We start from the raw sequence: 24179 nt of genomic DNA, 5'->3' as shown, positions 1-24179 counted from the left end.
GGTACTCCTCCCAAGGCCTGGGCACCCACTAGAAAAACAAACGAAGGGTCATTCTTATGATCAGTTCTAAAAATAAGAGAAGAGAGACAAACGATACAATGTAAAATACTCACGTCGTCCAACTGAAGAGCGTTCACCTCCCGTCAACAGACGTCGTGGAAGGAATGCCGAATCCGCGTGCGACACATCACCCAATCCCTCACAACGGGATAAGCCTTCTCCACCGGCTCCGTCCTCTTGGGCGCGAGGCCCGGAAAGTAGGAGTACACCCACGCCTGTAAAACAAGAAAATCAACAACGATCTTTCGTGATTCGACAAGAAGAGAAATGATCTTTCATGAAATGAAGTGAAGGTTCATACCTCCAACAGCAGTCCAAGGTCGACAGCAGCAGGAGAAGTCCCCTTCTCCATCAACTCCGGACGAATCGTGGCCCTCATGAAGCGGATGAGGACCGCAAGTCCAGCAATGACCCAGCCCAACGGCCTAGGGAGCTCAGGTCAGAAAGAAAGGGAAGGAGCTTCATCGAAAGCCTCTCTCCCTTGTCTCCGAGGTAGATCGAAGACAGAAACCACCAGAGCCACAAACGGACCATATGCTCTGCAGTACAGCGAGGAGGATCCGTCTCCCTCCTCTCGATCACCACCAACGTCGGGGTCTTCCCCGCATAGTAGTCCCGAACGTAAGAACTAGGCACCAAACAAGGTACCGCAGCCGCCTTCGGCGTCAAGTTTCAGCCGATCAACCTCCTAGCCTCAGCCGAGTCAACCCTCATGGCTCTCTCCGGCCACTCCACCACCTCAGTCCCACACGGCAGGCCAGAAATCATGCTGTAGTCCTCTAATGTGACCCCCACCTCGCCAAAAGGCATGTGAAATGTGGAGGTCGTGTCCCAAAACCGGTCCAAGAAAGCTCGGACGAGACTAAGATTAGCCCGAAGCTTCCTCCTCGCGATATCCCTCCATGTCTGTACCAAAGCACCGAACGCTGCCCGCTCGATCATGGCTCGCTCCTCAGCCGACAGCCTCTCGTAGCACCTGATGTGACCATAATTAGAGCATATTTAGTCCCCGAATTAGCCTTGTTCCCATGCTTTTTAGTGCATATTTGGGTCATTTATTGTCTTTAGTTCTTTGTTTTGCATATTATATGAGGTTTTGTGTCCTTGGTAGGAAAGGAATGCAAACCTTGCATTTTCATGGCAAAATGAGGCTAAATTGATTGAACTCGATGACCAAGCATCAAGGAGAGACAAGATTAGAAGGCCTTTGTACATACTATAGTAGATGGGCAATGATGAGAAAAGATCCTTGCAACCCCGAGGAAATCCTCAAGGATTTTATGAAGAAAAATGAAGAAAAGAAGAAGGAAAGAAACTGCCTAACAATCCGTGCGTCTTCCCCTGAAGACGCCCGTCCACCACCCATAACCCGTGCGTCTTCCTCAGCTGGACGCCCGGGCAAAACCACCCAAAGACGCCCGTCTTCACCCCCTGGACGCCCGTCCAGAAGCTGCCAAATCCGCCCGTCCCGTGCTAAAGACGCCCGGATTCCCAGACAGTCCCATTTCGTCTTCATCAAGCTTCAAGGAAGGATGCACATCTTTTTCTAGAGACCGGAGTCTCCCTAAAGAGACCGGCGATTCCTCAACAAGGGACTTAATCGTCATTTAAGCCCTTAGTTAACCCTAATGCATGCACCTAATCCCCACTATAAATACACCATTAGTCTAATTAGAAGAGCATGTTCTTCTTAGCAATCTTTAGTGTAGTTAATATCAATCAAATCTCTCTTTAATCTTGTAATCAACATTTAGTCAAGTTTTCATACAAGTTTTATTTCCTTAATCTCGCTCTTGTTCATCCTTTATTTTGGGTAATTGAAGATTATTTGGGTTATTATTGGGAGATTGACAACCTCTCAAGCAAGCATCAAGTACTTCTTTTATTCTTTGCTTTATTATTGGAATCATTAGTAGGTATAATTCTCTTAATCCCTTTTTAATTATTGTTAATCACTTTAATTTATTCATCATGTTTCACTTTGTTAGTATGATTGACAACCTTGCTAGCATGTTCAACATGATAATGAGTGAGTAGTTTCCTTAGCTAGGGTTAATGGGTAATTAGGGGAAACCAACATGGGGAATGATTCATGCTTAAATTAATATGCTTTCATAGTTTATTTGCTTGCTTGTTGTGATCTCAACTTATGCACATGTTATGTTTGATGAAATGTGAGCCTATGAATCCTTGCATTTTTTACCCATCACCTATCTTTTCAATGAGACTTGTAAGACATAAACCAACTCGAGTCTCATTAGCGCATGCATATTGTTTAGTAGGGAAGATTAAGTCGACTTGTAGGTGTTGTACAATCTAATCGATTCGGCTCCGGGACCCAAACTTTCCTAGGATTGTAAGTTATAAAACAGCTCCATCCATCACAACAATAATTGCTTGCTTATAACTTGAGAATATGTTTGTATGATCAATTCCCATGAATCCCCTATGACCCCATGACACCCTAGTGCCTTTTATCAATTGTTTACATCCCTTTTAATTCATCTTGCTTGTTTACTTTCATTGCTATTTAGTTTAGTGATCTTCTACTTCAAACTCCAATTGTGACACCCCTTAGACACCACTAGTTGCAATAGGAATCTCATCTCAATTCCTGTCCCTTGGGATCCGACCTTTACTTGCCTCTTTAATAATTGTAGAGTTGTTTGTGAAGTTATAAATTGTGTTTTGGTCTAGGTGCTCCTAACGACAAGTACTGAAAAACTAAACCCCACGAGGGAACACGACCAAAAATGGCGCCATTGCCGGGGACGGTGTTAACTTGATTTAGATTTTCTTATATTGTTATTAGTTGTGTCTTTCTTTGCCTTGGGGAAGTAAAACTCCTCAAAGTTTGTTCTAATTGTTTTTAAGTTTTTTGATATTTTGCATGTCTAGAAGGTCACAAGGTGACTTGTTACCCTTTGATCATGAAATTGAAAGAACTTTGACAACCAATAGAAGACTTGCTAGGAGAACTTTGAGAGGTATTGGCGAGGTTGTAGATATTCAACCAAATACTATTGAGTTCATCAACCCTTTTGCAAGAGAAGGTGAGGAGAACCCAACACAAAATCCAACACAAAATCAACCCACAATGCCTAAGTTTTCATCACATTCCGTACCCACCGAGGAGAACCTACCCAATGGTACTCCCACACCACAACATCTAACCAGAAATTTTATTGCCAAATCCGCATTTATCCAATTAGTCGAAAGAAGCCAATTTGGGGGAATGCCTAGTGAAGACCCTCATTCTCATATGAAGACTTTTTGTGACTATTGTGATGCGATTTCTCAAACCGGTGTAACTCAAGACCAAATTCGATGGGTCTTATTTCCTTTTTCTCTAATTGGCACCGCGAAACAATGGTTGAAAGGTGTGGACAAGGCCCTCGGGAACTGCGTCCGCGGGATCCACACTAGGCATAATCGACTCGAGGTTCTTTCGAATCGAATTAAGACAAATTAGAGTCGCCACCAAGTTTTTTGGGAACTTGGAACCGTTCAAGTCAACTTTACACCTTTCATCGAAAAGCATAAAGCCAATCGACTACGAGTGATTAAAGATAAAGACTTGTACCCTATATCACTCGATTTGAATGACTCTCGTAATCCAATGGTATTTAGACGGATCCACAAACCATAGATCTTGAGTAAGGGGTGAGGGTACGTGTTAGGAAGCCCATAAGGACACCTAACCCCGCCCGTCGATAACGGCCTCTACTAAGTCAAGTGTCGGATTTCAAACAAGGTCATAGCTACTACGATATATGATATGCAAACATCGTTTCCAAAACCCTAACATGTGAAGTTTCTATGTCGATTTAGATGCAACTAAACTAACTTTGTCAAAGTTGTAATTTAGCATGTGGGTTGATTGATCTAACAACATACAAAACAAAGCAAACAAGGCTTAGGGGGAATGGGGGAGCCGTTGGGATCTACCCTATTACAACCCAGGCGTTTCATGCCGACACAACGATAAACTAAAGATACAACTCGATCTAAAATACAACGCTATACACAAAACTGTACACGACACATTACACGGCCAATTCGGCCTAGGGAAACGTGCACAAGGGGGTGGCCCACGGCTTACATGACTCACGGCCTTGGGTCACTCCTCGTAATGTGTGCTTTCACTTAATCTCATCGAATTAGACATAGGGCTACGCACCAAAGCATGTATTAGCATAAATCGGGCCATGTTGCTTTAAACAACATGCGATTTACTACGCTCTTACATGCATTGGGGCACAACCATCTAACCAAACAAGACTAAGGTTTTTGGAAGAGGTTTTGACTCGATAAAAGAAAGCTAACTTGAAAATTACAACTCGATGAACAAACGATAAATTACAAGCGACAAAACAATAAAGAACAAACGATTCATAAAAAACGAAGCAAGAAAGAGCAAAGGACACGGCCAAGCCACGGCCACCCTAGACACGGCTACCCTAGGTCCTAGGTCAGGTTCATTAGTTAGATCAATTGATTGCGAAAAAAGTTCGAAAGCGGGCTAGAAAACAAGTTAGAAACGACGTTGATCGATTGAAAAGATGTCTTGCAAATGCGTATTCTACACGGCCTAAAGGGGTCAAATTAGGTCAAGGAGTTACGATATTAATGCTACTCATCGAGTGTTAATAGGAAGGTGCTAATCACGCACTCCTATGCTAGCGAGAAATCGAGTGAAAAGAGAGATGCACTCAATTAAGTTATAAAATTGTTAGTTGATTTTTAAAGCTATGTCGATGTACCCTAACGTGTCTAATTAGGTTATTAAATCGATCTAATGTCATCTAAACGAGTTATACGTTAACAATCAGAGGTCATATTAACATGTGACGGGTCCTAAGGTGGGTCGAATCACACGAAACAAAAGAGGGGTCAAAAGCGAAGAGCGAAGTTAGAATTCGTTTTATTAATGCCCTACCTTGAACACGAGGATATGTAAATGAGACGGGGGTTACGACCGACTGATGTAGCGGATTTCTTTCCCATCTCAATTCAACGCGGGTGTTCATGGTGGTACTTTAACTCATACTCGGACTAAACTAGTTTCATAGTTAATGATAACAATCGATAAACAAAAACGATAAACAAACAAAAACGAACTATAAGAAAACAAACATAAAAAACGAAATAAAAGGGAGAAAGAGGAAGATTTGATGCACCCTCAACCTACATGTATCGTTGACACCGTCTTGGGTGGTTATCGATGGTAGATTTTATCTCGAGAGGCCGTCGTCGACGAAGAAACAAAGCAAACAACACGTTTTTTGCAAATCTGGACAGCAACTTTCAAACTGCGATTTCTCTCTCGTTTCACGGTGAAAATTCGATTTAAAAGATGTTTTGAAAACTAGAAAGAGAGGAGAACAGAGATCTTAAAACAACCCTGGCTCGTTTTGAGTTATTGGGCACGAAATACGAGCACAAACAGAACTGGACAGACAGGAAAAGCCGCGAAAACAGAGTGTGTAACACTCTGTTTTTCGAGGGAATTTGTGTACTCTCAAGGGCAACTTGGCTCGTAAATTTTTTTCTAATGTGTAGATGGATGTTGTATGGTTAATTTGGAACAAGAAACTCGAATTTTGATGGAGGTTTGAAGGGAGAACGAAAGGTTTCAAAGAGGACACACAAACTGATTCTCTGTTTGTATGTCGGTTTTGTCTAGGGTTTTTGGGAGGCAATTAGGGTTTGTTTCTGGAGCTTAAAGCTTGTAAGTGAAGGTAGTATGTATGGAGAACTAGAGGAATGAATGTATGGTGAAGGGAGGGTATTTATAAGGAGTTAAAGTAGGGTAAAAGGGGGGAGAGGCAGACGGGCTCGGTTTGCACATAGCTGCTGTCCAGCAGCTTTTGCGAGGGTTTGAGAGGCTTTGTGACGGGTTTTCTTGGTGGTTAAGGTAAGGTAATATGGGTAGGATACTAGGGTATGGGTTAGGGTTAATGGGCACGGGTTTTGGTGGTATTTGGAGCGGGTTTTGGGCTTGGGATTTGGCACGCAAAACAGGGGGGCGGGCTGCTTGTTATGCGGGCTGTTTGGGGAGTATTTGGGATGGGATTTGGGCCGTGGTTATGGGGTTCGAACTGGGGTTGGATGGGTAGAGTCTTAGGTTGGTTAGCGTATTCAAGATTCGTGCCAACTCGTAAAGAAAACGGGCTCAAAAACCGAGCTATAATCGAGCTCCAAAACGCGTGGTTGAAACGAGTTATAAATTTTCAAATTCGATTTTTCAAATCAAATAACACATTAAAATAAATGATTTTTCAAATCAAATACACTCATAAAATGATTTTTCAAATCAATTATTTATTTTATTTTCAATAAAATAAACTTGGGAAAATAAATTCAAAATAAAGCAATAAAATGAATTCACTTTAAAAAAACATTTAATTTAAATATCATTTAAATTAATAAAATACTCCGTCGACAGCGCTCATTCTACATCGTAAAACGAACCCAAATAATGACAATGACAACTAATAAATACATGTGTCCCGTCATCATCGGGTGTTTGTCGGGTTCTCTATAAATTCCAATATCGACGGATACGGGTATCTACAGAGCCCCCACTTTGACTGAGGCTTGGACAAGGCGAAATTCAAAGTATACCCCAGGTCCCTTTCGACTGAGGATTCCTGGTCGTTTATAGTCCATTAGACTTGCGTATATAAGCTCGCCAGCGATAAGAAGAGATCATACCTGAAACTTCGTCGGGGATTAACTCTTGCTTCTGTTCCGTCAAATTGTTATCATTGGTCGTCGACCCATAAAATTGCATATATGGTGGGTTGAGCTTTATCCTCGGGCGCCTACGTATCCGTGTCTGACGGAATCAAACCCGCGTCGTAGTTCGGCAACTGCTGACACATGCCCAAAGTTTATCATCTGCTGGCGTATGTCCAAAATTCATCATCTGCTGACATTTGCCCAAAATTTATCATCTGCTGGCGCTTGTCCGAATGGGACGGGACTTTCCAAGGAGGTTGTCGCCGCTTTCATCATTTGCTTTCAGCTACGGAATTCTTCCATTTCATACTCTTGTATTGAATTGAATTCTTGGTGGATGTCATCCTTTACATCTTGATAATGGTCTCTGAAGCCAACGGCTTCAGAGCCACCAGTTTGCAATGGCTCTAAAGTCGAAGACTTTAGAGCCCCCAGTTGAAGCATGTCCTGCTACATTTGAAACATAGAAAATGTACGAGCAATAATCATCACTTAAGCACATTTGGATCATCGATCTTGAAATTAGATCATTTGAAAGATTGGGTCATCGACCCGAAAATTGAATTTGAAAATTTTGAAAAACTGGGCCATCGACCCGAAGTTTGAATTTGACATCACTTGGAATGTTGGGCCATCGGCCCTTCAAAAATTGAATCTTGAATTTTGAATTTCGAAGGATTGGATCATCGACCCACAAAGATTCCACTACTTGGATCATCTATCCACAATTCGCAAAATTTTTTTTTTTTTTGGAATTTCGAAATTTTTTGAAATCGAACTTTGATGGGTGAGCATGAAATACAACTCAGACACTCCGTATGACCCGTAAACAACGTGGGCGTAGCCCGCTACCGTAAAACAAAAAAGGAAAATAAAACCGTAAGTGTGAACGAGTTTTAATTCGATTATGGACTTGTTGGGGGTAGAAATGTAAATTGGCCATTCTGGCGCCAAAAGATGACAAACGGGAATCACAAGGTCGTCGGACTTGGGACGAAGATTTCGTATGGCATGGGCGTGCTCCCGAGGGCACATGGGAATCAAGATCACTCGGCATTGACAAGGTGGATTAAACTCACGGAGCAACAACGTTGGCTTCGCCCAGACACTAAACACAGACTGATTTTATGAGAACACTTAGACATCACACATGAATTTTGTTGGGAACATTCTGTCACTCTTCTCCTCGCCTCCTTTCTTTTCAGCGAGTATTCATCATTTCTTGCCACCGCCTTCTTTCTTTTCAGCGGGCTTTTACTATTTTTCTTCCACGCCTTCTTTCTTTTCAGCGGGTTTTTCATGTTTTCTGTTCCCAACACAAACCCACATCTATGTGACTCAGCATCTTTGCCTAAACCATTAGATAAAGCTCATTCTGAGACTCGATACTATTCATCCGAACCTATATCCTCATCCTAGCCTACATCGAGTGCTAAGACCGACTCAAACAAAGGTGGCTTCATTTGGAGTTGGTTAAGACCCGTAAGAAACCGACAAGATGACAACTTGGTTGATGAGTGGATTGAATCCCTTATTCTGAAGGACTGCCTACGTATTCGCGTGGAGCGAAATCAAATCCGACGTAGTTCGATCAAGGTGCATTAAATTGGCATTTTGATTGTGTGTACACACTCGAAGGTTTCACCTAAGGTATCATGTCATATCCCATTCTAGCCTGTAAAGTACCGTTAAATTCCGTGTTTGGGGTTAGGTGTAAAAGGCTTGGATCTTTTGGGATGTGGAGCTTGGTAATAACAAGTTGGAATGGTTAACCATCATTCTGAAGGTTTGTTTTGTGGTGCTAAGGCCAAGGGCTATGGCTGCTGATGTGGTTGGAATGGGTGTCTCGGGTTTGATGAACCACGAGTGCAAATGGGTTGAAAAATGATGTGGGTTCAAATTTCCATGTCTGGACCCTAAAGGCTGGGTGTAACAACACAAGCTGAATAATTCTCAAAATTCCCGACTATCCCTTTGTAACTGTCTCAGGAAGGACTTAGAGGGTAAAGAGGTTACTACTTACGCTTTTGGGCTTCGCCCATTGAACCTCAACTATGTGTACTTGACTTGAATTCTGGCTTCCGTAACTTCGACATTCAACCAAAAAGCATTCCGCAATAACTTCAACATCTTTTTTCCTTTTTTCTTTTTCTTTGATCTTTTTTTCATTTTTCTTTTTTTTTTTTTCATTTTTTTTTCATTTTTCCAATTTTTCTCTTTTTCTCATTTTTCATTCTTTTTCATCTTTTTTCTCTCTTTGAAAATGATCTTCTATTCATTCTCTTAGTCATAAATGGATACACCTTGAAAACTGGGCTTCGCCAACTAATTTGGGTAGGAACTAACAATTCCTTGTTAGAACGGGTTGATATCTTCTCTCTTCGAGATGGGATGATTCTATGGGAAAAAGGCTTGCCTTCCGTCATCGATAGGGGAAACAAGGAGCTAGTTCGGGTTCGTCATAGAATCATCTAAAAGCTTGTCGTAAACTTTGGTTCAGATGGAGGTTTTCTACCGCCAGACATGGAATAGGTAAAGGAATCAAACACGGGATCCTAGTGTACCTTATATTTTGAAACGGGACATATTTCTACCCCAGGGATGCCTTTGAGTGTGTTGCGCGTTTTATCATGTTTCGGAATGATTGAGGATTGGAAACAAGACATATTTGGAAACGAAACTGCGACTTTTATTGGAATGAGAAATGCTTAACAAACTCGAAGAAACGATTCCTAGGACACATCCTAGGTCATCGCGAAACAAACGACTCAAATTCAAAAGAAAGTTCTAGACTCGACTCGACTAAGATAAGAAAACAGATCCCGACTCATAATTTTCAAATCTGGTCTTGAGCTTTCTCTTGTTCAGCTGTCAGCTTAGATGCCCGGCTCTGGTCCTTGATCCCTTTGATGGTCTGCCTCCATCCCGAGGTAGTCCTCTGAAGATCTACGCCAGTGATAAAGGTTGGTGAACCGAAGTTTCTTTTATTAACTTCTTTAATGAGAGGAGTACATTCTAGAGCAAGACTCCTGACTTGAATTTCATTCTTCGGGTTTGGCAAGAATTCAAAGCAATCCACAAATATTTTCCCGATAAACACCCCTTTCAAGTGACATGGGCGGATAAGATGGGAATAATCGACATTGTCTTCGACAGAAACAAAGTTGGCGTGATCGCCAAATGGATTGGTGATGTTATTGGGTTTAACAGTTGGGATCGGGAGTGTTCCATTCTCAATCATGTCTTGGATTTCGTGCTTCAGTCGATAGCACCTTTCAGTATCATGGCCTTTCCCTTGATGAAAGGCACAGTAGGCATTTGGTTTATACCATTTACCTTGTTGATCAGCGGGAGGGTCCGGAGTTGGACCAATAGGCTTCAGCTTTCCTTGGGCTATTAGCCTTTGGAGAGCATATGTATAAGTGCATCCGATATCGGTGAATGCCCTAGGTGTTTGGCGCTGCGACTTCTTTGATTTCCCTTCTAAGAAATTGATGGCTTCATCAATATGGGCCGCTGCTTGGGCCTTGCCCTTAAATGATGACGCCCCTTGGTACCCTTTCGGCTTTTCAGCCTCTGCCCTTATGACATCATCTTCTACCTTTATCCCGATTCTTATCAATTCTTTGAAAGAGCTAAAATTCTAGTATTTCAGAGCATTGCGATAAATAGATCGTAGATTCTTTACGAACTTATCTACCATTTCAACTTCGTCAGGCTTCTTGGCTAATTTCACGCTTTCAGCGCGCCATCTTGCAAGGAATTCAGTAAAGCCTTCTTTTTCTTTCTGTATCATTACCTCCAAAGTCCTTATGTTGGTTTGAATCTCGACATTGTCAGCATAGTGCTTACAGAACTCCACCGTAATATCTTCGAAAGTGGGGAAGTTCTTAAGGTCAAGATTATAGAACCACGCCTTCGGGTGTTCATCCAGAGATTGGGCAAAAATTTCAGAGAGCATGTCAAGCGGTACTCCCTTCAGTGCTAAGTACCCTTTATAGGCCTTAACGTGGTGGACTGGATCTTCGGTGCCCTTGAACTTTGGGATGTCAGTGAGTACCATGTTCATGGGCAACTTATCCTGAACTGGGGCATAGGCCCTACCATTTTCATAGTGGATGTTCTTCCCCTGGGAGAGTTTCAGACGGTCTTCGATGAACTTGAACCATTTCTCTAGATCAGTCAGAGGTGGGGTAGATGAAGAGGAATCTTCACCCAGCTTAGATTCGATCGCATCCATTCTAGTCATCATGAGGTTGACGGCCTCGATAAGTTTGTTAACAACATCTTCCATTGCTTGACGTCGGGTTTTTGGCGGCCTTTCTACAAGAAAACCTCGAACTGAGTCAATATTCGAAAGTAAGAGCCCCTGCACACTTAAGGACACGACACCAACTTGACTCAAACAAAAACTCGACTTGAGACTGACTAACCAAAAGGTTCGACTCACGGTTGGATTTAGACCTCAATTCATTTTAGACTCGACAAAACGACATGACTCAAGTTGTCATAGCACGATTCTAAACTGGACTCGGTGTGACTAAACCCGTGATTGGACTAACATAGCCCATAGGTTCGAGTGAAATGCCCTACATGGCCTAGCTTGGGCGTTTCTGTGGACTATCCTAGACCAAATGGTCGACCAACATGACTCAAAGCCCAAGAGGTGAGCTTGGGTGACCCAACAGGGTCGTGTTCTAGACTCGTGGAACGAAAAAACGCCTGGCCTAACACGGCCATGATCCGGACACGACTCGACGCATTTCATGCTTGGTTGAGGTTCGAGAAACGTTTTGGATTGAATTTGAAAAAAACGAATGATCGATTTGAAAATGAGATTTGAAATGGGCAGCATGCCGGCTATAAAAGCTTATTTTTGGCCGAAAATTCTAGTCCTATTTGGGCAGCATTCCGCGTTTTTTAAACCATGCTATTTTGAAAGTAAGTTGTTCAAAAGTTCGGTTTTAAAATTGACATGGAAAATTTTGAAAAGACTCGGGAAAACACCTTGCACATTGTCATTCTCATGTTATAAGGATGTATGCTCCTAGACATCTCTACAAGAAGGTCTATGCCCTCCATCCTTTTGCGGTCTTATAGAGCAAGGGCCTTTAGGTAGAGTACCTAGAAGAGCATCCCCACCATCAAGAACCACGCGAGGCGGAGCGGAAGCAAGCAATGTGCGAGTTCCTGGCATAGTGGGACGTCGCCCCCCACGCATCACAAAGAAACGCTGGGACGGCCCGGGAAAATCCTTAAGGGTTTATGCATGAATCGTAGCACTATGAGTAATGTTTTACTTTCCAATACTTTCTTTTCAAGTTTCACCTCGGAGGAAAAGACCCTAGAAACAAAGTGTAACTAGTCCTCTTTTCCCCAAATGAGTCGCCAAATCGTGGACAAGGCCCTCCGGAATTGCGTCCCGCGGGATCCACACTAGGCATAATCGACTCGAGGTTCTTTCGAATCGAATTAAGACAAATTAGAGTCGCCACCAAGTTTTTTGGGAACTTGGAACCGTTCAAGTCAACTTTACACCTTTCATCGAAAAGCATAAAGCCAATCGACTACGAGTGATTAAAGATAAAGACTTGTACCCTATATCACTCGATTTGAATGACTCTCGTAATCCAATGGTATTTAGACGGATCCACAAACCATAGATTTTGTGTAAGGGGTAAGGGTACGTGTTAGGAAGCCCATAAGGACACCTAACCCCGCCCGTCGATAACGGCCTCTACTAAGTCAAGTGTCGGATTTCAAACAAGGTCATAGCTACTACGATATATGATATGCAAACATCGTTTTCAAAACCCTAACATGTGAAGTTTCTATGTCGATTTAGATGCAACTAAACTAACTTTGTCAAAGTTGTAATTTAGCATGTGGGTTGATTGATCTAAAAACATACAAAACAAAGCAAACAAGGCTTAGGGGGAATGGGGGAGCCGTTGGGATCCACCCTATTACAACCCAGGCGTTTCATGCCGACACAACGATAAACTAAAGATACAACTCGATCTAAAATACAACGCTATACACAAAACTATACACGACACATTACACGGCCAATTCGGCCTAGGGAAACGTGAACAAGGGGGTGGCCCACGGCTTACATGACTCACGGCCATGGGTCACTCCTTGTAATGTGTGCTTTCACTTAATCTCATCGAATTAGACATAGGGCTACGCACCAAAGCATGTATTAGCATAAATCGGGCCATGTTGCTTTAAACAACATGCGATTTACTACGCTCTTACATGCATTGGGGCACAACCATCTAACCAAACAAGACTAAGGTTTTTGGAAGAGGTTTTGACTCGATAAAAGAAAGCTAACTTGAAAATTACAACTCGATGAACAAACGATAAATTACAAGCGACAAAACAATAAAGAACAAACGATTCATAAAAAACGAAGCAAGAAAGACCAAAGGACACGGCCAAGCCACGGCCACCCTAGACACGGCTACCCTAGGTCCTAGGTCAGGTTCATTAGTTAGATCAATTGATTGCGAAACAAGTTCGAAAGCGGGCTAGAAAACAAGTTAGAAACGACGTTGATCGATTGAAAAGATGTCTTGCAAATGCGTATTCTACACGGCCTAAAGGGGTCAAATTAGGTCAAGGAGTTACGATATTAATGCTACTCATCGAGTGTTAATAGGAAGGTGCTAATCACGCACTCCTATGCTAGCGAGAAATCGAGTGAAAAGAGAGATGCGCTCAATTAAGTTATAGAATTGTTAGTTGATTTTTAAAGCTATGTCGATGTACCCTAACGTGTCTAATTAGGTTATTAAATCGATCTAATGTCATCTAAACGAGTTATATGTTAACAATCAGAGGTCATATTAACATGTGACGGGTCCTAAGGTGGGTCGAATCACACGAAACAAAAGAGGGGTCAAAAGCGAAGAGCGAAGTTAGAATTCGTTTTATTAATGCCCTACCTTGAACACGAGGATATGTAAATGAGACGGGGGTTACGACCGACTGATGTAGCGGATTTCTTTCCCATCTCAAGTCAACGCGGGTGTTCATTGTGGTCCTTTAAATCATACTCGGACTAAACTAGTTTCATAGTTAATGATAACAATCGATAAACAAAAACGATAAACAAACAAAAACGAACTATAAGAAAACAAACATAAAAAACGAAATAAAAGGGAGAAAGAGGAGGATTTGATGCACCCTCAACCTACATGTATCGTTGACACCGTCTTGGGTCGTAATCGATGGTAGATTTTATCTCGAGAGGCCGTCATCGACGAAGAAACAAAGCAAACAACACGTTTTTTGCAAATCTGGACAGCAACTTTCAAACTGCGATTTCTCTCTCGTTTCACGGTGAAAATTTGATTTAAAAGATGTTTTGAAAACTAGAAAGATAGGAGAACAGAGATCGTAAAACAACCCCTGCTCGTTTTGAGTTATTGGACATGAAAAACGAGCACTAACAGAACTGGACAGACAGGAAAAGCCGCGAAAGTGTGTAACACTCTGTTTTTCGAGGGAATTCGTGTACTCTCAAGGGAAATTTGGCTCGTAAATCTTTGTCTAATATCTAGATGGATGTTGTATGGTTAATTTGCAACAAGAAACTCGAATTTTTATGGAGGTTTGAAGGGAGAACGAAAGGTTTCAAAGAGGACACACAAACTGATTCTCTGTTTGTATGTCGGTTTTGTCTAGGGTTTTTGGGAGGCAATTAGGGTTTGTTTCTGGAGCTTAAAGCTTGTAAGTGAAGGTAGTATGTATGGAGAACTAGAGGAATGAATGTATGGTGAAGGGAGGGTATTTATAAGGAGTTAAAGTAGGGTAAAAGGGGGGAGAGGCAGACGGGCTCGGTTTGCACATAGCTGCTGTCCAGCAGCTTTTGCGAGGGTTTGAGAGGCTTTGTGATGGGTTTTTTTGGTGGTTAAGGTAAGGTAATATGGGTAGGATACTAGGGTATGGGTTAGGGTTAATGGGCACGGCTTTTGGTGGTATTTGGAGCGGGTTTCGGGCTCGGGATTTGGCACGCAAAACAGGGGGGCGGGCTGCTTGTTATGCGGGCTGTTTGGGGAGTATTTGGGATGGGATTTGGGCCGTGGTTATGGGGTTCGAACTGGGGTTGGATGGGTAGAGGCTTAGGTTGGTTAGTGTACTCGAGATTCGTGCGAACTCGTAAAGAAAACGGGCTCAAAAACCGAGCTATAATCGAGCTCCAAAACGCGTGGTTGAAACGAGTTATAAATTTTCAAATTCGATTTTTCAAATCAAATAACACATTAAAATAAATGATTTTTCAAATCAAATACACTCATAAAATGATTTTTCAAATCAATTATTTATTTTATTTTCAATAAAATAAACTTGAGAAAATAAATTCAAAATAAAGCAATAAAATGAATTCACTTTAAAAAAACATTTAATTTAAATATCATTTAAATTAATAAAATACTCCGTCGACAACGCTCATTCTACATCGTAAAACGAACCCAAATAATGACAATGACAACTAATAAATACATGTGTCCCATCATCATCGGGTGTTTGTCGGGTTCTCTATAAATTCCAATATCGACGGATACGGGTATCTACAAAAGGCCTTGATAAGGCTACTCTTGGAATTGATTCTTGGAAAAAGTTGGCTCTAGCTTTCTACAAAAAGTTCTATCCACCTGAAAAGACTAACATGCTAAGAGCTCAAATTACGGGCTTTAAGCAAAGGGATGAAGAATCTTTGTATGAAGCATGGGAGCAATTCAAGGGAATTTGTCACTCATGTCCTCACCATGGGTTTAGCGAGTGGTTCTTGGTACAACAATTTTGGAACGGTCTTTATGAAGATTCAAGGAACATTCTCAACATGGGATCAAATGGAATGTTCACCGAAGTTGATGACAATCAAACTTGGAATAAAATTGAGGAAATGGCGGTCCATAACTCACAATATAGTAGACCTCGCAAGGCTACTAGAGGAGGAAAGCATGAAGTGGACTCAATTACTCAATTGGGTGCTCAACTTAGTGCTCACATCGATACCATCAATTTGAAGTTTGAAAAAGCTATGGCTAGACTTGAAGAAGCCTCAAAATCACCAAAGCATCATATTAATGCCATGACGGCATCTTCATCAATCCCAAGTGGGATATGTGAGAATTGTGGAACTTTGGGACATGACCAAAGTGAATGTAGGGGAACAAATGAACAAGTGAATGCTTTCCAAGCATACAAGAGTGGTACCCCTTATTCAAACTATTACAATGAAAACAACAAATTCCATCCAAATCTCTCATACAAAAGCCAAAATGTTCAAAACCCTCAACCAACATACACCCCACCTTCCATGAGAAACCAAAATCAAAGACCCTTTTACAACCAAAACCAAGGTTACCAAAATCAAACTCCATACAATCCACAAAATGACCAAGGTTTTGATGTTCAAAAAGCGGTCCTCCAAATGCAAAAGAATCAACAAGAGTTTTTCACTCAAATGCAAAAGGATAGTCAAGCAAAGGAAATCACCATCAACAACATTCTAGCTCACACCAAAATGTTGGAAACCCAATTGACTCAACTAGCATCTTCAAGCTCACAAAGACAAAAGGGGCAATTACCACCTCAAAGTAATCCCCCAAGACATGAAACGGTTAGTGCCATTCACTTGAGGAGTGGTACAAGGTATGAAGCACCGAAGAAGCAAGTTGAGGATGAAGTTGTGGAAGCTAGTGACAAAGAAGAAATTGTGCAAAACTCCAAGGATGGAGAACCATCAAAAGAACAAATTTCAAAGAAAAATGAAGACAAGGTCAAGGAGAAGGAGCCCATTGTGATTAGACTTCCTTTTCCGAGTCGTCAAGCCAAGCCCAAATTTGATGACCAACTTGGAAAATTTATAGAATTTGTGAAGAATTTGGAAGTCTCAATTCCTTTCACGGAATTAATCAATCACGTGCCGGCCTATGCAAAATACATAAAAGACATCCTCACAAAGAAGAGGTCAATCCGGAAGCTTGAGACTATCGCCTTCACTAAGGTGAGTAGTGCAATACTTCAAGGGAGTTCACCTCCAAAACTCAAAGATCCGCGAAGCTTCTCAATACCGTGTACCATAGGCGACACCACGATCAACAAAGCCTTATGTGATCTAGGGGCTAGTGTGAGTGTTATGCCGTACTCGGTGAGTAAAAGGTTGGGGATGGGAGAGCTTAAATGCACCAATATCACACTCCAAATGGCCGATAGATCAACGAAGACACCATTAGGGATATGGGAAGATGTTCCCGTAAGAGTTGGGAAATTTTTCATCCCGGTGGACTTTGTCATTGTTGACATGGAAAAAGACTCCAACATTTCAATCATTCTAGGAAGACCTTTCTTACACACCGCGGGTGCGGTGATTGATGTGAAGCATGGAGAGCTCACTCTAGAAGTGGGAGATGAGAGCATAACTTTCAATCTTGACAAGACCATGAGAGCTCCCTGTTTGCATGAACCATGTTTTATGGTTGATCATTATAGACGGAAGGATGATAGGAAGAAGTTGGAATTCCAATGGAAGAAGAAAATTGAAGATGCTCCATTCAAAGAGCAAGTGAATTGTAACAAAGAGAGCTTGAAAAGCTCACCAAAGTCAAGCAATGAAGAGGATGGCCTCATTGGCCAAGACAAGAAAGGGGGAGAGTTGTCTCTATCAACTCAAGAGATCTTTAGTGATCAAGTAGATGAAGTTTGTGGTCTTTGGGACGATGAGTTTGAAGGGATTTTCAATCCTTATATTGGTAATGCTATCGATCAAGATCGACAACAAGGGCAAAGGTCTATTGAAGATCTTTATCATGATAATGAACAAGCTTTTGATTACTTCTTCAAGGTGTTGAGCAACATCAACAACACCTTGGACATGCCCCCATGACATCTCACTAAGGATGAGAGTTTGGTGGAGTCCTCCCTAAACCACCATTTGTAAATATTTCTAGCTCCCTAAATCGCATTTTAAATTCTTACATTACATTTTTGTCATTTTTGGATTTTTATGCTTTGATCAAGATAATTATCATTTTTGAGAGAAGTGAGGGAGGGACTAATGATTTAATTGATGTGTAGTGATTTAGCTTAGTGTGGGGATAGCAATTGCCTAGGTTATTCATGCCTTAGTAGTGCCCCTACAATGAAGAACACGGGATTTGAAAAATGAAAAATGATAAGGGATATGCAAGTACACGGATGGAACTGAATCCGGGTAAAACAGAGAGAATCCGAGCGTCTTCATGGGAATCCGCCCGTCTTCAGGCAATCCGGACATCTTTGTCAAAATCCGCCCGTCCATCTGAGCTGAAAATTTGAAATTTTGGGACTGTTGAAGAATCCGAGCATCTTGGTAGAGAAGACGCTCGTCTTCAGAAATCCGCCCGTCTTGGAAGGAAAGACGCCCGTCTTTTTGCCTGTGAAAAACAAGAAATCTCACTGTCTGAGAATCCACCCGTCTTCAGCAGAAGACGCCCGTCCTGCAGTCGACAAATCCGAGCATCATTGCTGAAAGACGCCCGTCTTTAGGCGAGAATCCTGAACAAACAAAGGCAGGATCCGAGCGTCCCGAAGGAAAGACGCCCGTCTTCTCCTGCAATTTTTGAAATTTTCGGGTATTTTAAATACCCCATCCCACATTCATTTCTTCATTCCTTCATTCAAAACACTACCCATAAACCCCAAAACTCAAAACCCTCATCCTCTCCATCACCAAAACAAGATTTCCTCAACCAAATTCAACAAAATCAAATCCAAACTTCCTTTTAACAACAATTAATCACTCCTCTTCCAACAAAAATAAAACCAAGCACCAAAATCTTCAACCTTTGAGTCGATTTTTAAATTATAAAGGCAAAGCCTTTCATCTTAAAATCGATTTGGGTACACTTGGAAATTGAAGATTTTCACTCTTTTCTTGGTTAAATCATCAATGGCAAGAATAAAATGATCAACAAAGGCACCTAAGGCAAAGGCACTCTCAACAAGACAAAAGAGTCTTCAAGCAAAGAAAGCCTCATTGGCTATGGTGGTAGCTAGTTCAAACTTGGAAGTTCAACAACAACAACCTCCCTTGGAAGCAACAACATCAACAACTCCGGAAATTGCTCAATTATCGAACTATCCGGAGGTAATTTTCATATCCAACTCCCATAGGGATACATTTGCCAAGCATGCTAGAAAATCCTATCTATCCACCAAATTCATATGTGAAGATGCCTTGAAAAAATTGGGTGTCCTTGAACAAACGAGAGCCTTCTTTGAAGCCATGGGGTTAGGAAAATTGTTTGCTACAAGAGAATTGACATACCCCTCCCTTACCTTAGAATTCTTGAGTTCTTTGAAAGTTACTAAGGTAGAGACTAGAGAAAACATCGAGTTCCGCCTTGCTAATGTGAGTAGGCGCATCACTTTTGATGAATTGGGTAAAGCATTGGGTCTTAGTGATTCACCTAGTTATTACAAGAATCCCGAAAAGTATGACCCCGCTCCTCTTTGGGAGGCGATTTCCGGGAGGAAATTTGAGAACTATCATGCTAGTCGCGCTCTATTAGTCCACCATCCGGGCATTAGAGTGTGGAACAAGGTCATCGGGAATACTATCATTGCAACAAAAGACACTAACCACTTTACCAAGCTCGACTGTGTTCTTCTTAAGTCGGCCTTAAATATTGGAAGGGAATTCACCAAGCCTTACAATTCTCTAAGGCTTTTGGTGGAAAGATGGCTAAATGTTGATTGTGGAAAGCAAGGCACCACTATTATTGTAAATGGAGGTCTAGTCACTCTTTTGGCTAAGTACTTTGATCCGAATTTCAACAAGGATAACAAGTATGTGGCGAAAAAAGGGGGTCATCTCATTGACATGGATACCATGATTAACAAGTACAAGTGGGTCACTCATAACCCTCTTGACATCAAATATTGGTGGCTCACCAATGAGGCTAGATCTTTTACTTTGCCTTCTAAGATATGCCGTTTGAGTGTCCATCGGACCAACTACCTTCTTCCCCTCTCAAAAGAAACCGAATACATCATCCGTCAACAAAGGGGTGAAATAGAAATTCCCTCCTCCTCCATTGTCACACCACCCTATCCATTCAAGTATCAAGAGTTCAAACCCGAAGGTGTTAAAGCAAGCAATGACTATATGACTCTATTTATGCAAGAGATGAACAAACAAGCTTTTAAGGATCGGGAAGATGCATACTTAGCCCAATATCCCCCCTCCTTCATTTAGCTAGGCAAGGACTACTTGATCCTTCATGTCCTTTGCCTAGTTGGGCGGATAGGGAAGTCTTCTTTCCAAGTGCATCTAGGGGTGAGATTCCGGGTGACGATGAGGTTGTCGGTGATGAGGTTGTTGATGAAGGCATTGATGAAGAGGTAAATGAAGAGGAAGAGGCTAATGAAGAAGAAGAAGAGGATGATGAAGGAAGTGAGCAAGAAAGTGAAGAGGGAAGTGGTGATGAGTCAACTTCTATTGAGGAAGATGATGACAATGATGATATGGTGGAAGACTAGCAAGCTTTGGAGGCTCCTACCCTCTTGAGGTTTGTCTACTTCTTTCTTTGACTTATTATTTTATCTTGATCATGGTTGGAGAGTCCTAGCAACATAGAGGACTAACACCTCGGCCCCATTGAGGTGTTCTTAATTCATTGTTCCCACTTTTGAAAATCCAAAATGACAAATTTAGTTTCATGCATTGCATCTTGTGTGCATGAACTACCCCAACTTTAGGACATTAGAAATAATGTCTATCTCGGTTTGGGGAAGTACATGCATACACAACGGGAGGTAATCTAAATTACGCTCTCCTTCATAAACAAAAACCCATGCATCATGTAGTGTAGATTAGTGTAGCTTGCATTTAGTGTAGAATTCATGCATCATGTTTGAATGATTTCCCATCATTTTGGCCATTGAGGACAATGCCCATATTAGCGTGGGGATGGGGAATTCTAACTTAGCTTTTATTCAAAAATAAAAAAAAAATCAAAAAAATTCGAAAAAACCATAAAAATTTGAAAAATTTGAAAATCCAAAAACAAGTTCATTTCCTTTGTAGTGTAGTCATGTATATATTATTGTATATATTGTGTTTGTTCTATCCTTTTTCACATTGATTGACTATGCCACATCCGAGACATGAGGATATTGAAGACCGCATGGTATGATCTTTCCAATCTCTTTTTCCTCTTTATGTTAACGACTATGTGGCTTTATTTTGATTGATGCGGTATAACAATGTGAACTTAGGACTTGCATTTAGTTTATATGTCATATTAGTTGGTAGAATCATTTGCATTAGGATGTATAAATGCTAGTTGCATCATGGCATGTAGTTGCATGTTAGAAAAATTTTGTGAAACCGTCTACTTGGGAAGTTTAACAAGTGTATATAGGCCCTAGTAGATGTTTTTTCTCCTTAAGACTTTGCTTGTTAGAATACTTGTAAAACACCCTAGGATGTGTCATGCTAGTATCCTTTGACCCATGGATTAAGGCCTAGTCAAGAGTACCTTGTGGTGTGATAACTCCTTGGCTTTCGTTTATTCCAAGGTGACCCTTGAAACCATGCATCCATCCATCATCCATGTTCTACCACATTTTTGTCATCAAAGGGAATGGGCACAAAAAGAAATCAATTTGAGTTCAATGAAATGAAAAGTGAAAGAAAGTTTGCAAAAAAATGCATCAAATGAAAAGAGGAGCAAAAATAGAACTCCTAAAGCTTCAAATATAAGGCACCCTCACTACATATGGGGTGACTTTGAAAATGTTCAAAAAGAAAATGCAAAAAGTTGAAAGTTGTCAAGTGTTGAAATGCCAAACATCAAAGAAATGGCAAAATAAAGTGTTCTCAAATGTCAAATGCCACAAGAAATTGGGGGGAAAAACAAAAACAAAAGCAAACTCCCAAAGTGAAACTCAAATATCTATCGATCCCTTTATCCACCGTATCCATTTTTGTGCATGGTAGAGAGGGGACGACCCTTCTTCTTGTGTAGGCAAGAGGGGGAATTTCGCGATTCTCTAGTGTTTCTAACATCATAGGGAGTCTACTCTTGACAAAAGCATTTAACGATTGAGGACAAAGGTACCCTAGCTTGACACAACTTGGAGGTGATTTATTGGTATCCTTCTAGGCTTAGTAGTTTGAAGAAATTGCATCTATAAAGGAGTGTGTACCCTTTAATTGCTTCCCTTGTAGATAATTTCCGCCACTTAGATGAGGAAAGTGGCTATTCTTTTGTAGATGCATCCATTACTTGATTTTGTGTGCTTAATACTTGGATGTGTCGCCATTTTGGCAAGACCCACCTTGCTTTACAAGAAGGCATCCTAACTCATGGTTGTCTTGTTGTGAGTTGAAGGGGCGGTGTGAGACCCGCTAATTGTCTCATATCGGCTATGTTATTAGGTTAGTTTAAATAATGGTCCTAGTCTTTGTCACCTCTTTACTCGGGACGAGAAAAGGTTCAGTTTGGGGATATTTGATCTGACCATAATTAGAGCATATTTAGTCCCCGAATTAGCCTTGTTCCCATGCTTTTTAGTGCATATTTGGGTCATTTATTGTCTTTAGTTCTTTGTTTTGCATATTATTTGAGGTTTTGTGTCCTTGGTAGGAAAGGAGTGCAAACCTTGCATTTTCATGGCAAAATGAGGCTAAATTGATTGAATTCAATGACCAAGCATCAAGGAGAGATAAGATTAGAAGGCCTTTGTACATACTATAGTAGATGGCCAATGATGAGAAAAGATCCTTGCATCCCCGAGGAAATCCTCAAGGATTTTACGAAGAAAAAGGAAGAAAAGAAGAAGGAAAGAAACTGCCTAACAGTCCGTGCGTCTTCCCCTGAAGACGCCCGTCCACCACCCACAACCCGTGCGTCTTCCTCAGCTGGACGCCCGGGCAAAACCACCCAAAGACGTCCGTCTTCACCCCCTGGACGCCCGTCTAGAAGCTGCCAAATCCGCCCGTCCCGTGCTAAAGACGCCCGGATTCCCAGACAGTCCCATTTCGTCTTCTTCAAGCTTCAAGGAAGGATGCACATCTTTTTCTAGAGACCGGAGTCTCCCTAAAGAGACCGGCGATTCCTCAACAAGGGACTTAATCGTCATTTAAGCCCTTAGTTAACCCTAATGCATGCACCTAATCTCCACTATAAATACCCCATTAGTCTAATTAGAAGAGCATGTTCTTCTTAGCAATCTTTAGTGTAGTTAATATCAATCAAATCTCTCTTTAATCTTGTAATCAACATTATATCAAGTTTTAATACAAGTTTTATTTCCTTAATCTCTCTCTTGTTCATCCTTTATTTTGGGTAATTGAAGATTATTTGGGTTATTATTGGAAGATTGACAACCTCTCAATCAAGCATCAAGTACTTCATTTATTCTTTCCTTTATTATTGGAATCATTAGTAGGTATAATTCTCTTAATCCCTTTTTAATTATTGTTAATCACTTTCCTTTATTCATCATGTTTCACTTTGTTGGTATGATTGACAACCTTGCTAGCATGTTCAATATGATAATGAGTGAGTAGTTTCCTTAGCTAGGGTTAATGGGTAATTAGGGGAAACCAACATGGGGAATGATTCATGCTTAAATTAATATGCTTTCATAGTTTATTTGCTTGCTTGTTGTGATCTCAACTTATGCACATGTTATGTTTGATGAAATGTGAGCCTATGAATCCTTGCATTTTTTACCCATCACCTATCTTTTCAATGAGACTTGTAAGACATAAACCAACTCGAGTCTCATTAGCGCATGCATATTGTTGAGTAGGGAAGATTAAGTCGACTTGTAGGTGTTGTACAATCTAATCGATTCGGCTCCGGGACCCAAACTTTCCTAGGATTGTAAGAAATAAACCAACTCGATCCATCACAACAATAATTGCTTGCTTATAACTTGAGAATATGTTTGTATGATCAATTCCCATGAATCCCCTATGACCCCATGACACCCTAGTGCCTTTTATCAATTGTTTACATCCCTTTTAATTCATCTTGCTTGTTTACTTTCATTGCTATTTAGTTTAGTGATCTTCCACTTCAAACTCCAATTGTGACACCCCTTAGACACCACTAGTTGCAATAGGAATCTCATCTCAATTCCCGTCCCTTGGGATCCGACCTTTACTTGCCTCTTTACTAATTGTAGAGTTGTTTGTGAAGTTATAAATTGTGTTTTGGTCTAGGTGCTCCTAACGACAAGTACTAAAAAACTAAACCCCACGAGGGAACACGACCAGCACCCCATCGTCGTCGTATAGCCCGAGAACGATCTGATGTTCCCGGCCACCTATGATTTGAAACAAAAGCTATATTTAGCTCAGA

The 24179-nt window shown here is 41.2% G+C and overlaps 1 non-coding gene across 1 annotated transcript; it reads right to left on the bottom strand.

Annotated features, from left to right (window-relative positions):
* Nucleotides 1-15484: 15484 nt before the first annotated feature.
* On the bottom strand, nucleotides 15485-15591 carry LOC141625579 (small nucleolar RNA R71). Its single transcript, XR_012535350.1, has one exon. It is a non-coding gene; the product is annotated as a small nucleolar RNA R71 (small nucleolar RNA).
* Between the last annotated feature and the right edge of the window lie 8588 nt (nucleotides 15592-24179).

Source organism: Silene latifolia, chromosome X (genome assembly GCF_048544455.1).
Source record: "Silene latifolia isolate original U9 population chromosome X, ASM4854445v1, whole genome shotgun sequence".
Classification (NCBI taxonomy): Eukaryota; Viridiplantae; Streptophyta; class Magnoliopsida; order Caryophyllales; family Caryophyllaceae; genus Silene; species Silene latifolia.
The sequence above is the reverse complement of the archived record's forward strand: the minus strand, read 5'-3'. Positions and strand labels throughout refer to the sequence as shown.